A 19,266-nucleotide genomic window follows, 5' to 3' on the forward strand; every position below is an offset into this window, starting at 1 on the left:
TGTATAACGTTATATAGCATCACGTTATAACGTAGAACCATATATAATATCACGCTACAACGAATAACGTTCTATACTATTACGTTATACCGTTTAACGTTAAATAGTATAACGTTATAACTTATAACGTTGTATAGTATTATGATATAAAGTACAGTGCTATAGAGTATTACGTTATAACGTACAATGTTCTATAGTATCACGTTATAACGTTCAACGTTATATAGTAACACGTTATAAAGTATAACATCATACAGTATTAAGTTATAACGTATAACGTTATATAGAATTACGATATAACGTACAATGTTATATAGTATTACGATATAACATACATTGTTATATAGTATTATGTTATAACGGACAATGCTATATAGTATCACGTTATAGGGAATAACGTTATATTGTATAAGGTTATAACGTATAACGTTACATTGTAATATGACATAACTTACAATGTTATATAGTATTATGTTATAACGTACAATGATATATAGTATCACGTTATAATGTTCAACGCTATATAGTATCACGTTATAAGGTATAACCTTATATAGAATTGCGATATAACGTACAATGTTAACTAGTACAACGATATAACATACATTGTTATATAGTATCACGTTATAACGTACAATGTTATATAGTATCACGTTATAACGTACAATGTTATATAGTAATACTTTATAACGTATAAGGTTACATAGTATTGCGATATGACGTATAACGTTATATAGTATCACGTTATAACGTATAACGTTATATAGTATCACGTTGTAACATATAACGTTATATAGTATTACCTTATAACGTATAACGTTATATAGTATTACGATATAACGTACAATGTTATATAGATATTACGTTACAACGCATCACGTTATATAGTATCACGATATAACGTACAATGTTACATAGTATTACGTTATAACGCATCACGTTATATAGTATTACGATATAACGAACAATGTTAGATAGTACTACGTTATAACGCATCACGTTATGTAGTATTACGCTATAACGTATAATGCTATATAGTATGACGTTATAACGTATAACGTTATGTAGTATTACCATATAACGTACAATGTTATATAGTATCACGATATAACGTACAATGTTACATAGTATTACGTTATGACGTATAACGTTAAATAGTATTACGATATAATGAACAATGTTATATTGTATTACGATATAACGTACTACGTTATACACTATTAGAGTATAACGCATAAGTCTATATAGTATCACGTTAGAACGTATAACGGTATGTAGTATTACGTTATAACGTATAACATTATATAGTATTACGAAATAACGTGCAATGTTTTACCGTATCACGTTATAACGTATAACGTGAAATGGTATTACGATATAATGAACAATGTTATATTGTATTACGATATAACGTACTACGTTATATATTGTTACAGTATAACGCATAACGCTATATAGTATCACGTTATAACGTATAACGTTATGCAGTATTACGTTATAACGTATAACGTTATGTAGTATCACGTTATAACGTACAATGTTATATAGTATCACGTTATAACGTACAATGTTATATAGTATCACGTTATAACGTACAATGTTATATAGTATCACGTTATAACGTACAATGTTATATAGTATTACTTTATAACGTATAAGGTTATATACTATTACGTTATGACGTATAACGTTATATAGTATCACGTTATTACTTATAACGTTATATAGTATCACGTTGTAACGTTCAACGTTATATAGTAACACGTTATAAAGTATAACGTCATACAGTATTAAGATATAACGAATAACGCTATATAGAATTACGATATAACGTATAATGTTATATAGTATTACGATATAACATACATTGTTATATAGTATTACGTTATAACGTACAATGTTATATAGTATTACGATATAACGTACAATGTTATATAGTATTACGTTATAACGTATAACGTTATATAGTATTACGTTTTAATGTAGAACGTTAAATAGTCATACGATATAATGAACAAGGTTAAATTGTATTACGTTATAACGTTTAACGTTATGTAGTATTACGATATAACTAACAATGTTATATAGTATCACGTTATAATGTATAACGTTATATAGTATTAAATTACAACGTATAGCGATATATTGTATTACGGTATAACGTACAATGTTATCAAGTGTTACGTTATAACATACAATGCTATATAGTATTACGTTTTAATGTAGAACGTTAAATAGTCATACGATATAATGAACAAGGTTAAATTGTATTACGTTATAACGTTTAACGTTATGTAGTATTACGATATAACTAACAAAGTTATATAGTATCACGTTATAATGTATAACGTTATATAGTATTAAATTATAACGTATAACGATATATTGTATTACGGTATAACGTACAATGTTATATATTATTACGTTATAACGTATAACGTTATATAGTATTACGTTTTAATGTAGAACGTTAAATAGTCATACGATATAATGAACAAGGTTAAATTGTATTACGTTATAACGTTTAACGTTATGTAGTATTACGATATAACTAACAATGTTATATAGTATCACGTTATAATGTATAACGTTATATAGTATTAAATTATAACGTATAACGATATATTGTATTACGGTATAACGTAGAATGTTATCAAGTATTATGTTATAACGTACAATGCCATATGGTATTACGCTATAACGTATAACGTTATGTAGTATTACGTTATAACGTATAACGTTATATAGTATTACGATAAAACGTACAATGTTATATAGTACTACGTTATAACGTATAACGTCAAATAGTATTACGATATAACGAACAAGGTTGTATTATGTTGTAACGTATAACGTCATATAGTATCACGTTATAACGTTCAAGGTTATATAGTATCTCGCTATAAAGTATAACGTTATGTAGTATTACCATATAACGTACAATGTTATATAGTATCACGATATAACGTACAATGTTACATAGTATTACGTTATGACGTATAACGTTAAATAGTATTACGATATAATGAACAATGTTATATTGTATTACGATATAACGTACTACGTTATACACTATTAGAGTATAACGCATAAGTCTATATAGTATCACGTTAGAACGTATAACGGTATGTAGTATTACGTTATAACGTATAACATTATATAGTATTACGAAATAACGTGCAATGTTTTACCGTATCACGTTATAACGTATAACGTGAAATGGTATTACGATATAATGAACAATGTTATATTGTATTACGATATAACGTACTACGTTATATATTGTTACAGTATAACGCATAACGCTATATAGTATCACGTTATAACGTATAACGTTATGCAGTATTACGTTATAACGTATAACGTTATGTAGTATCACGTTATAACGTACAATGTTATATAGTATCACGTTATAACGTACAATGTTATATAGTATCCCGTTATAACGTACAATGTTATATAGTATTACTTTATAACGTATAAGGTTATATACTATTACGTTATGACGTATAACGTTATATAGTATCACGTTATTACTTATAACGTTATATAGTATCACGTTGTAACGTTCAACGTTATATAGTAACACGTTATAAAGTATAACGTCATACAGTATTAAGATATAACGAATAACGCTATATAGAATTACGATATAACGTATAATGTTATATAGTATTACGATATAACATACATTGTTATATAGTATTACGTTATAACGTACAATGTTATATAGTATTACGATATAACGTACAATGTTATATAGTACTACGTTATAACGTATAACGTTATATAGTATTACGTTTTAATGTAGAACGTTAAATAGTCATACGATATAATGAACAAGGTTAAATTGTATTACGTTATAACGTTTAACGTTATGTAGTATTACGATATAACTAACAATGTTATATAGTATCACGTTATAATGTATAACGTTATATAGTATTAAATTACAACGTATAGCGATATATTGTATTACGGTATAACGTACAATGTTATCAAGTGTTACGTTATAACATACAATGCTATATAGTATTACGTTTTAATGTAGAACGTTAAATAGTCATACGATATAATGAACAAGGTTAAATTGTATTACGTTATAACGTTTAACGTTATGTAGTATTACGATATAACTAACAAAGTTATATAGTATCACGTTATAATGTATAACGTTATATAGTATTAAATTATAACGTATAACGATATATTGTATTACGGTATAACGTACAATGTTATATATTATTACGTTATAACGTATAACGTTATATAGTATTACGTTTTAATGTAGAACGTTAAATAGTCATACGATATAATGAACAAGGTTAAATTGTATTACGTTATAACGTTTAACGTTATGTAGTATTACGATATAACTAACAATGTTATATAGTATCACGTTATAATGTATAACGTTATATAGTATTAAATTATAACGTATAACGATATATTGTATTACGGTATAACGTAGAATGTTATCAAGTATTATGTTATAACGTACAATGTTATATAGTACTACGTTATAACGTATAACGTCAAATAGTATTACGATATAACGAACAAGGTTATATTGTATTATGTTGTAACGTATAACGTCATATAGTATCACGTTATAACGTTCAAGGTTATATAGTGTCTCGCTATAAAGTATAACGTTATGTAGTATTACGTTATAACGTACAATGTTATATAGTATCCAGTTATAACGTATAACGTTATGTAGTATTAAATTACAACGTATAACGATATATTGTATTACGGTATTACGTACAATGTTATCAAGTGTTACGTTATAACATACAATGCTATATGGTATTACGTTATAACGTATAACGTTATGTAGTATTACGTTATAACGTATAACGTTATATAGTATTACGATATATCGAATAACGTTATGTCGTATTACGTTATATCCTATAACGTTATATAGTATTACGATATAACGTATAACTTGATGTAGTATTACGTTATATCGTATGACGTTATATAATATTACGATATAAAGTACAATGTTATATCGTACTACGTTATAACGCATAACGTTATATAGTATTAAGTTATGACGTACAATGTTATATAGTATCCAGTTATAACGTATAACGTTATATAGTATTAAATTAGAACGTATAACGATATATAGTATTACGGTATAACGTACAATGTTATCAAGCATTATGTTATAACGTACAATGCTATATGGTATTACGTTATAACGTATAACGTTATGTAGTATTACGTTATAACGTATAACGTTTTATAGTATTACGATATAATGTATAACGTTATGTAGTATTACGTTATAACATATAACGGTAAATAGTATTACGATATAATGAACAAGGTTAAATTGTAGTACGTTATAACGTATAACGTTAAATAGTATCACGATGTAACGTACAATATTATATAGTATTGTGTTATGACGTATAACGTTATATAGTATTACGTTATAACGTACAATGTTATATAATATCCAGTTATAACGTACAACGTTACATGGTATGAAATTACAACGTATAACGATATATTGCATTACGGTATAACGTACAATGTTATCAAGTATTACGTTATAACGTACAATGCTATATGGTATTACGTTATAACGTATAACGTTATGTAGTATTACGTTATAACGTATAACGTTATATAGTATTACGATATAACGTATAACGTTATGTAGCGTAACGTTATATCGTATAACGTTATATAGCATTACGATATAACGTACAATGTTATATCGTACTACATTATAGCGTTTAACGTTATATAGTATTAAGTTATGACGTACAATGTTATATAGTATCCAGTTATAACGTATAACGTTATATAGTATTAAATGACAACGTATAACGATATATTGTATTACGGTATAACGTACAATGTTATATAGTATTCAGTTATAACAAACAATGCTATATGGTATTACGTTATGACGTATAACGTTATGTAGTATTACGTTATAACGTATAACGTTATATAGTATAACGTCCTAATGTATAACGTTATGTAGTATTACGTTATATCGTATAACGTTATATTGTATTACGATGTAACGTACAATGTTATCAAGTGTTACGTTATAACATACAATGCTATATGGTATTACGTTATAACGTATAACGTTATATAGTATTACGATATAACGTATAACGTTATGTAGTATTACGTTATATCGTATGACGTTATATAGTATTACGATATAACGTACAATGTTATATCGTACTACGTTAGAACGAATAACGTTATACAGTATTAAGTTATGACGTACAATGTTATATAGTATCCAGTTAGAACGTATAACATTATATAGTGTTAAATTACAACGTATAACGATATATTGTATTACATTATAACGTACAATGTTATCAAGTATTACGTTATAACGTACAATGCTATATGGTATTACGTTATAACGTATAACGTTATGTAGTATTACGTTATAACGTATAACGTTATATAGTATTGCGATATAACGTAAAACGTTATGTAGTATTACGTTGTATCGTATAACGTTATATAGTATTACGATATAACGTACAATGTGATATAGTATTACGTTATAACGTATAACGTTATATAGTATTACGATATAACGTATAACGTTATGTAGCATTACGTTATATCGTATAACGTTATATAGTATTACGATATAACGTACAATGTTATATCGTACTACGTTATAGTGTATAACGTTATATAGTATTAAGTTATGACGTACAATGTTATATAGTATCCAGTTATAACGTATAAAGTTATACAGTATTAAATTACAACGTATAACGATATATTGTATTACGGTATAACGTACAATGTTATCATGTATTACGTTATAACGTACTATGCTATATGGTATTACGTTATAACGTATAACGTTATGTAGTATTACGTTATAACGTATAACGTTATATAGTATTACGATATAACGTATAACGTTATGTAGTAATACGTTATATCGTATAACGTTATATAGTATTACGATATAACGTACAATGTTATATCGTAATACGTAATAACGTATAACGTTATATAGTATTAAGTTATGACGTACAATGTTATATAGTATCCAGTTATAACGTATAACGTTATATGGTATTAAATTAGAACGTATAACGATATATTGTATTACGTGATAACGTACAATGTTATCAAGTATTACGTTATAACGTACAATGCTATATGGTATTACGTTATAACGTATAACGTTATGTAGTATTACGTTATAACGTATAACGTTATATAGTATTACGACATAACGTATAACGTTATGTAGTATTACGTTATATCGGTTAACGTTATATAGTATTACGATATAACGTACAATGATATATAGTATTACGTTATAACGTATAACGTTATATAGTATTACGATTTAATGTAGAACGTTAAATAGTATTACGATGTAATGAACAAGTTTAAATTGTATTACGTTATAACGTATAACGTTATATAGTATTACGATGTAACGTACAATGTTATATAGTATTGTGTTATAACGTATAACGTTAAATATTATTACGATATAGTGAACAATGTTATATTGTATTACGATATAACGTACTACGTTATACACTATTAGAGTATAACGCATAAGTCTATATAGTATCACGTTAGAACGTATAACGTTATATAGTATCACGTTGTAACATATAACGTTATATAGTATTACCTTATAACGTATAACGTTATATAGTATTAAGATTTAACGTACAATGTTATATAGATATTACGTTACAACGCATCACGTTATATAGTATCACGATATAACGTACAATGTTACATAGTATTACGTTATAACGCATCACGTTATATAGTATTACGATATAACGAACAATGTTAGATAGTACTACGTTATAACGCATCACGTTATGTAGTATTACGCTATAACGTATAATGCTATATAGTATGACGTTATAACGTATAACGTTATGTAGTATTACCATATAACGTACAATGTTATATAGTATCACGATATAACGTACAATGTTACATAGTATTATGTTATGACGTATAACGTTAAATAGTATTACGATATAATGAACAATGTTATATTGTATTACGATATAACGTACTACGTTATACACTATTAGAGTATAACGCATAAGTCTATATAGTATCACGTTAGAACGTATAACGGTATGTAGTATTACGTTATAACGTATAACATTATATAGTATTACGAAATAACGTGCAATGTTTTACCGTATCACGTTATAACGTATAACGTGAAATGGTATTACGATATAATGAACAATGTTATATTGTATTACGATATATATTGTTACTACGTTATATATTGTTACAGTATAACGCATAACGCTATATAGTATCACGTTATAACGTATAACGTTATGCAGTATTACGTTATAACGTATAACGTTATGTAGTATCACGTTATAACGTACAATGTTATATAGTATCACGTTATAACGTACAATGTTATATAGTATTACTTTATAACGTATAAGGTTATATACTATTACGTTATGACGTATAACGTTATATAGTATCACGTTATTACTTATAACGTTATATAGTATCACGTTGTAACGTTCAGCGTTATATAGTAACACGTTATAAAGTATAACGTCATACAGTATTAAGATATAACGAATAACGCTATATAGAATTACGATATAACGTATAATGTTATATAGTATTACGATATAACATACATTGTTATATAGTATTACGTTATAACGTACAATGTTATATAGTATCACGTTATAGGGAATAATGATATCTTGTATTAGGATATAACGTATAACGTGATATAGAATTACGATATAACGTACAATGTTATATTGTATTACGTTATAACGTACAATGTTATATAGAAATACGTTAGAACGAATAACATTATATAGTATTAAGTTATAACGTATAATGTTATATAGAATTACGATATAACGTACAATGTTATATAATATTACGATATATCATACATTGTTATAGAGTATTACGTTATAACGTACAAAGTTATATAGTATCACGTTATAGGGAATAATATTACATTGTATTAGGTTACAACGTATAACGTTATATAGAATTACGATATAACGTACAATGATATATACTATTACGATATAACTTACATTGTTATATAGTATTACGATATAACATACATTGTTATATAGTATTACGTTATAACGTTCAATGTTATATAGTATCAAGTCATAATGTATAACGTTATATAGTATTAAGTTATAAACTATAACGTTATATAGTATTACGATTTAACGTACATTGTTATAGAGTGTTACGTTATAACGTACAATGTTATATAGTATCACGTTATAAGGAATAACGTTATATTGTATTAGGTTATAACGTATAATGTTATATAGGATTCTGAAATAACGTACATTGTTATATAGTATTACGTTATAACGTACAATGATATTTAGTGTCAAGTCATAACGTATAACGTTATATAGTATTACGATAAAACGTACAATGTTATATAGTATCACGTTATAATGTATAACGTTATATAGTATTAAATTATAACGTATAACCATATATTGTATTACGGTATGACGTACAATGTTATCAAGTATTACGTTAGAACGTACAATGCCATATGGTATTACGCTATAACGTATAACGTTATTTAGTATTACGTTATAACGTATAACGTTTTATAGTACTACGATATAATGTATAACGTTATGTAGTATTACGTTATAACGTATAACAGTAAATAGTATTACGATAGAATGAACAAGGTTAAATTGTAGTACGTTATAACGTATAACGTTAAATAGTATCACGATGTAACGTACAATATTATATAGTATTGTGTTATGACGTATAACGTTATATAGTATTACGTTATAACGTACAATGTTATATAATATCCAGTTATAACGTACAACGTTACATAGTATGAAATTACAACGTATAACGATATATTGCATTACGGTATAACGTACAATGTTATCAAGTATTACGTTATAACGTACAATGCTATATGGCATTACGTTATAACGTATAACGTTATGTAGTATTACGTTATAACGTATAACGTTATATAGTATTACGATATAACGTATAACGTTATGTAGCGTAACGTTATATCGTATAACGTTATATAGTATTACGATATAACGTACAATGTTATATCGTACTACGTTATAGCGTTTAACGTTATATAGTATTAAGTTATGACGTACAATGTTATATAGTATCCAGTTATAACGTATAACGTTATATAGTATTAAATGACAACGTATAACGATATATTGTATTACGGTATAACGTACAATGTTATATAGTATTCAGTTATAACAAACAATGCTATATGGTATTACGTTATGACGTATAACGTTATGTAGTATTACGTTATAACGTATAACGTTATGTAGTATTGCGATATAACGTAAAACGTTATGTAGTATTACGTTATATCGTATAACGTTATATAGTATTACGGTATAACGTACAATGTTATCAAGTATTATGTTATAACGTACAATGCTATATGGTATTACGTTATAACGTATAACGTTATGTAGTATTGCGATATAACGTAAAACGTTATGTAGTATTACGTTATATCGTATAACGTTATATAGTATTACGGTATAACGTACAATGTTATCAAGTATTATGTTATAACGTACAATGCTATATGGTATTACGTTATAACGTATAACGTTATGTAGTATTACGTTATAACGTTTAACGTTATATAGTATTAAGTTATGACGTACAATGTTATATAGTATCCAGTTATAACATATAACGTTATATAGTATTAAATGACAACGTATAACGATATATTGTATTACGGTATAACGTACAATGTTATATAGTATTCAGTTATAACAAACAATGCTATATGGTATTACGTTATGACGTAAAACGTTATGTAGTATTACGTTATATCGTATAACGTTATATAGTATTACGGTATAACGTACAATGTTATCAAGTATTATGTTATAACGTACAATGCTATATGGTATTACGTTATAACGTATAACGTTATGTAGTATTGCGTTATAACGCACAATGTTATATAGTATCCAGATATAACGTATAACGTTATATAGTATTAAATTACAACGTATAACGATATATTGTATTACGGTATAACGTACAATGTTATCAAGTATTACGTTATAACGTACAATGCAATATGGTATTACGTTATAACGTATAACGTTATGTAGTATTACGTTATAACGTATAACGTTATATAGTATTGCGATATAACGTAAAACGTTATGTAGTATTACGTTGTATCGTATAACGTTATATAGTATTACGATATAACGTACAATGTGATATAGTATTACGTTATAACGTATAACGTTATATAGTATTACGATATAACTTATAACGTTATGTAGCATTACGTTATATCGTATAACGTTATATGGTATTAAATTAGAACGTATAACGATATATTGTATTACGTGATAACGTACAATGTTATCAAGTATTACGTTATAACGTACAATGCTATATGGTATTACGTTATAACGTATAACGTTATGTAGTATTACGTTATAACGTATAACGTTATATAGTATTACGACATAACGTATAACGTTATGTAGTATTACGTTATATCGGTTAACGTTATATAGTATTACGATATAACGTACAATGATATATAGTATTACGTTATAACGTATAACGTTATATAGTATTACGATTTAATGTAGAACGTTAAATAGTACTACGATGTAATGAACAAGTTTAAATTGTATTACGTTATAACGTATAACGTTATATAGTATTACGATGTAACGTACAATGTTATATAGTATTGTGTTATAACGTATAACGTTACATAGTATTACGTTATAACGTACTATGTTATATAGTATCCAGTTATAACGTATAACGTTATATAGTATTAAATTACAACGTATAGCGATATATTGTATTACGGTATAACGTACAATGTTATCAAGTATTATGTTATAACGTACAATGCTATATGGTATTACGTTATAACGTATAACGTTATGTAGTATTACGTTATAACGTACAATGCTATATGGTATTACGTTATAACGTATAACGTTATGTAGTATTACGTTATAACGTATAACGTTATGTAGTATTACGATATAACGTAAAACGTTATGTAGTATTACGTTATATCGTATAACGTTATATAGTATTACGGTATAACGTACAATGTTATCAAGTATTATGTTATAACGTACAATGCTATATGGTATTACGTTATAACGTATAACGTTATGTAGTATTACGTTGTATCGTATAACGTTATATAGTATTACGATATAACGTACAATGTGATATAGTATTACGTTATAACGTATAACGTTATGTAGTATTACGTTATAACGTACAATGCTATATGGTATTACGTTATAACGTATAACGTTATGTAGTATTACGTTATAACGTATAACGTTATGTAGTATTACGATATAACGTAAAACGTTATGTAGTATTACGTTATATCGTATAACGTTATATAGTATTACGGTATAACGTACAATGTTATCAAGTATTATGTTATAACGTACAATGCTATATGGTATTACGTTATAACGTATAACGTTATGTAGTATTACGTTGTATCGTATAACGTTATATAGTATTACGGTATAACGTACAATGTTATCAAGTATTATGTTATAACGTACAATGCTATATGGTATTACGTTATAACGTATAACGTTATGTAGTATTACGTTATAACGTATAACGTTATATAGTATTACGATGTAACGTACAATGTTATATAGTATTGTGTTATAACGTATAACGTTACATAGTATTACGTTATAACGTACTATGTTATATAGTATCCAGTTATAACGTATAACGTTATATAGTATTAAATTACAACGTATAGCGATATATTGTATTACGGTATAACGTACAATGTTACCAAGTATTATGTTATAACGTACAATGCTATATGGTATTACGTTATAACGTATAACGTTATGTAGTATTACGTTATAACGTACAATGCTATATGGTATTACGTTATAACGTATAACGTTATGTAGTATTACGTTATAACGTATAACGTTATGTAGTATTACGATATAACGTAAAACGTTATGTAGTATTACGTTATATCGTATAACGTTATATAGTATTACGGTATAACGTACAATGTTATCAAGTATTATGTTATAACGTACAATGCTATATGGTATTACGTTATAACGTATAACGTTATGTAGTATTACGTTATAACGTATAACGTTATATAGTATTAAATTACAACGTATAGCGATATATTGTATTACGGTATAACGTACAATGTTATCAAGTATTACGTTATAACGTACAATGCAATATGGTATTACGTTATAACGTATAACGTTATGTACTATTGCGTGATAACGCACAATGTTATATAGTATCCGGATATAACGTATAACGTTATATAGTATTAAATTACAACGTATAACGATATATTGTATTACAGTATAACGTACAATGTTATCAAGTATTACGATATAACGTACAATGCAATATGGTATTACGTTATAACGTATAACGTTATGTAGTATTACGTTATAACGTATAACGTTATATAGTATTGCGATATAACGTAAAACGTTATGTAGTATTACGTTGTATCGTATAACGTTATATAGTATTACAATATAACGTACAATGTGATATAGTATTACGTTATAACGTATAACGTTATATAGTATTACGATATAACGTATAACGTTATGTAGCATTACGTTATATCGTATAACGTTATATAGTATTACGATATAACGTACAATGTTATATCGTACTACGTTATAGCGTATAACGTTATATAGTATTAAGTTATGACGTACAATGTTATATAGTATCCAGTTATAACGTATAAAGTTATATAGTATTAAATTACAACGTATAACGATATATTGTATTACGGTATAACGTACAATGTTATCATGTATTACGTTATAACGTACTATGCTATATGGTATTACGTTATTACGTATAACGTTATGTAGTATTACGTTATAACGTATAACGTTATATAGTATTACGATATAACGTATAACGTATAACGTTATGTAGTAATACGTTATATCGTATAACGTTATATAGTATTACGATATAACGTACAATGTTATATCGTAATACGTTATAACGTATAACGTTATATAGTATTAAGTTATGACGTACAATGTTATATAGTATCCAGTTATAACGTATAACGTTATATGGTATTAAATTAGAACGTATAACGATATATTGTATTACGTGATAACGTACAATGTCATCAAGTATTACGTTATAACGTACAATGCTATATGGTATTACGTTATAACGTATAACGTTATGTAGTATTACGTTATAACGTATAACGTTATATAGTATTACGACATAACGTATAACGTTATGTAGTATTACGTTATATCGGTTAACGTTATATAGTATTACGATATAACGTACAATGATATATAGTATTACGTTATAACGTATAACGTTATATAGTATTACGATTTAATGTAGAACGTTAAATAGTATTACGATGTAATGAACAAGTTTAAATTGTATTACGTTATAACGTATAACGTTATATAGTATTACGATGTAACGTACAATGTTATATAGTATTGTGTTATAACGTATAACGTTACATAGTATTACGTTATAACGTACTATGTTATATAGTATCCAGTTATAACGTATAACGTTATATAGTATTAAATTACAACGTATAGCGATATATTGTATTACGGTATAACGTACAATGTTATCAAGTATTATGTTATAACGTACAATGCTATATGGTATTACGTTATAACGTATAACGTTATGTAGTATTACGTTATAACGTATAACGTTATATAGTATTACGATATAACGTAAAACGTTATGTAGTATTACGTTATATCGTATAACGTTATATAGTATTACGATATAACGTACAATGTGATATAGAATTACGTTATAACGTATAACGTTATATAGTATTACGTTCTAATGTATAACGTTATGTAGTATTACGTTATAGAGTATAACGTTATATTGTATTACGATATAACGTACAATGTTATATAGTATTACGTTATAACGTATAACGTTATATAGAATTAAGTTATGACGTACAACGTAATGTAGTATCCAGTTATAACGTATACCGTTATATAGTATTAAATTACAACGTATAACGATATATTGTATTACGGTATAACGTACAATGTTATCAAGTATTACGTTATAACGTACAATGCTATATGGTAACCAGTTATAACGTATAACGTTATATAGTATTAAATTAGCACGTATAACGATATACTGTTTTACGGTATAACGTACAATGTTATCAAGTTTTACGTTATAACGTACAATGTTATATAGTATTAGGTTATAACGTATAACGTCAAATAGTATTACGTTATAACGTATAACGTTATATAGTATTACGATATAATGTATAACGTTATGTAGTATTACGTTATAACTTATAACGTTAAATAGTATTACGATATAATGAACAAGGTTAAATTGTATTACGTTATAACGTATAACGTTATATAGTATTATGATGTAACGTACAATATTATATAGTATTGTGTTATGACGTATAACGTTATATAGTATTACGTTATAACGTACAATGTTATATAGTATCCAGTTATAACGTATAACGTTATATAGTATTAAATTACAACGTATAGCGATATATTGTATTACGATATAACGTACACTGTTATATAGTACTACGTTATAACGTATAACGTTACATAGAATTAAGTTATGACGTACAATGTTTTATAGTATCCAGTTATAACGTATAACGTTATATAGTGTTAAATTACATCGCATAACGATATATTGTGTTACATTATAACGTACAATGTTATCAAGTATTACGTTATCACGGACAATGCTATATGGTATTACGTTATAACGTATAACGTTATGTAGTATAACGTTATAACGTATAACGTTATATAGTATTACGATATAACGTAAAACGTTATGTAGTATTACGTTATATCGTATAACGTTATATAGTATTAGGATATAACGTACAATGTGATATAGTATTACGTTATAACGTACAATGTTATCAAGTATTACGTTATAACGTACAATGCTATATGGTATCCAGTTATAACGTATAACGTTATATAGTATTAAATTAGCACGTATAACGATATACTGTTTTACGGTATAACGTACAATGTTATCAAGTTTTACGTTATAACGTACAATGTTATATAGTATTAGGTTATAACCTATAACGTCAAATAGTATTACGTTATAACGTATAACGTTATATAGTATTACGATATAATGTATAACGTTATGTAGTATTACGTTATAACTTATAACGTTAAATAGTATTACGATATAATGAACAAGGTTAAATTGTATTACGTTATAACGTATAACGTTATATAGTATTACGATGTAACGTACAATATTATATAGTATTGTGTTATGACGTATAACGTTATATAGTATTACGTTATAACGTACAATGTTATATAGTATCCAGTTATAACGTATAACGATATATAGTATTAAATTACAACGTATAGCGATATATTGTATTACGATATAACGTACACTGTTATATAGTACTACGTTATAACGTATAACGTTACATAGAATTAAGTTATGACGTACAATGTTATATAGTATCCAGTTATAACGTATAAAGTTATACAGTATTAAATTACAACGTATAACGATATATTGTATTACGGTATAACGTACAATGTTATCAAGTATTACGTTATCACGGACAATGCTATATGGTATTACGTTATAACGTATAACGTTATGTAGTATTACGTTATAACGTATAACGTTATATAGTATTACGATATAACGTAAAACGTTATGTAGTATTACGTTATATCGTATAACGTTATATAGTATTAGGATATAACGTACAATGTGATATAGTATTACGTTATAACGTATAACGTTATATAGTATTAAGTTATGACGTACAATGTTATATAGTATCCAGTGATAACGTATAACGTTATATAGAATTAAATGAGAACGTATAACGATATATTGTTTTACGGTATAACGTACAATGTTATCAAGTTTTACGTTATAACGTACAATGTTATATAGTATTAGGTTATAACGTATAACGTCAAATAGTATTACGTTATAACGTATAACGTTATATAGTATTACGATATAATGTATAACGTTATGTAGTATTACGTTATAACTTATAACGTTAAATAGTATTACGATATAATGAACAAGGTTAAATTGTATTACGTTATAACGTATAACGTTATATAGTATTACGATGTAACGTACAATATTATATAGTATTGTGTTATGACGTATAACGTTATATAGTATTACGTTATAACGTACAATGTTATATAGTATCCAGTTATAACGTATAAAGTTATATAGTATTAAATTACAACGCAAAGCGATATATTATATTACGGTATAACGTTCAATGTTATCAAGTATTACGTTATAACGAAAATGCTATACGGTATTACGTTTTAACGTATAACATTAGGTAGTATTACGTTATAACGTATAGCGTTATATAGTATTACGATATAATGTATAACGTTATGTAGTATTACGTTATATCCTATAACGTTATATAGTATTACGATATAACGTACACTGTTATATAGTACTACGTTATAACGTATAACGTTATATAGTATTACGTTCTAATGTATAACGTTATGTAGTATTACGTTATATCGTATAACGTTAAATAGTATTACGATATAATGAACAAGGTTAAATTGTATTACGTTATAACGTATAACGTTATATAGTATTACGATGTAACGTACAATATTATATAGTATTGAGTTATGACGTATAACGTTACATAGAATTAAGTTATGACGTACAATGTTATATAGTATCCAGTTATAACGTATAACGTTATATAGTCTTAAATTACAACGTATAACGATGTATTGTATTACATTATAACGTACAATGTTATCAAGTATTACGTTATAACGTACAATGCTATATGGTATTACGTTATAACGTATAACGTTATGTAGTATTACGTTATAACGTATAACGTTATATAGTATTACGATATAACGTAAAACGTTATGTAGTATTACGTTATATCGTATAACGTTATATAGTATTGCGATATAACGTACAATGTGAAATAGTATTACGTTATAACGTATAACGTTATATAGTATTACTTTCTAATGTATAACGTTATGTAGTATTACGTTATATCGTATAAAGTTATATAGTATTACGATATAACGTACAATGTTATATCGTACTACGTTATAGCGTATAACGTTATATAGTATTAAGTTATGACGTACAATGTTATATAGTATCCAGTTATAACGTGTAACGTTATATAGTATTAAATTACAACGTATAGCGATATATTGTATTACGGTATAACGTACAATGTTATCAAGTATTACGTTATAACGAAAATGCTATACGGTATTACGTTATAACGTATAACGTTAGGGAGTATTACGTTATAACGTATAACGTTATATAGTATTACGATATAATGTGTAACGTTATGTAGTATTACGTTATATCCTATAACGTTATATAGTATTACGATATAACGTACACTGTTATATAGTACTACGTTATAACGTATAACGTTATATAGAATTAAGTTATGACGTACAATGTTATATAGTATCCAGTTATAACGTATAACGTTATATAGTGTTAAATTACAACGTATAACGATATATTGTATTACATTATAAGGTACAATGTTATCAAGTATTACGTTAAAACGTACAATGTGATATAGTATTACGTTATAACGTATAACGTTATATAGTATTAAATTACAACGTATAGCGATATATTGTATTACGGTATAACGTACAATGTTATCAAGTATTACGATATAACGTACAATGTTATATAGTATTACGTTATAACGTATAACGTTATACAGAATTAAGTTATGACGTACAACGTAATATAGTATCCAGTTATAACGTATAACGTTATATAGTATTAAATTACAACGTATAACAATATATTGTATTACGGTATAACGTACAATGTTATCAAGTATCATGTTATAACGTACAATGCTATATGGTATTACGTTATAACGTATAACGTTACGTAGTATTACGTTATATCGGTTAACGTTATATAGTATTACGATATAACGTACAATGATATATAGTATTACGTTATAACGTATAACGTTATGTAGTATTACGTTATAACGTATAACGTTTTATAGTATTACTATATAATGTATAACGTTATGTAGTATTACGTTATAACGTATAACGTTAAATAGTATTACGATATAAT

The sequence above is a fragment of the Bombus fervidus genome, chromosome 17 (assembly GCF_041682495.2).
Source record: "Bombus fervidus isolate BK054 chromosome 17, iyBomFerv1, whole genome shotgun sequence".
Lineage (NCBI taxonomy): Eukaryota > Metazoa > Arthropoda > Insecta > Hymenoptera > Apidae > Bombus > Bombus fervidus.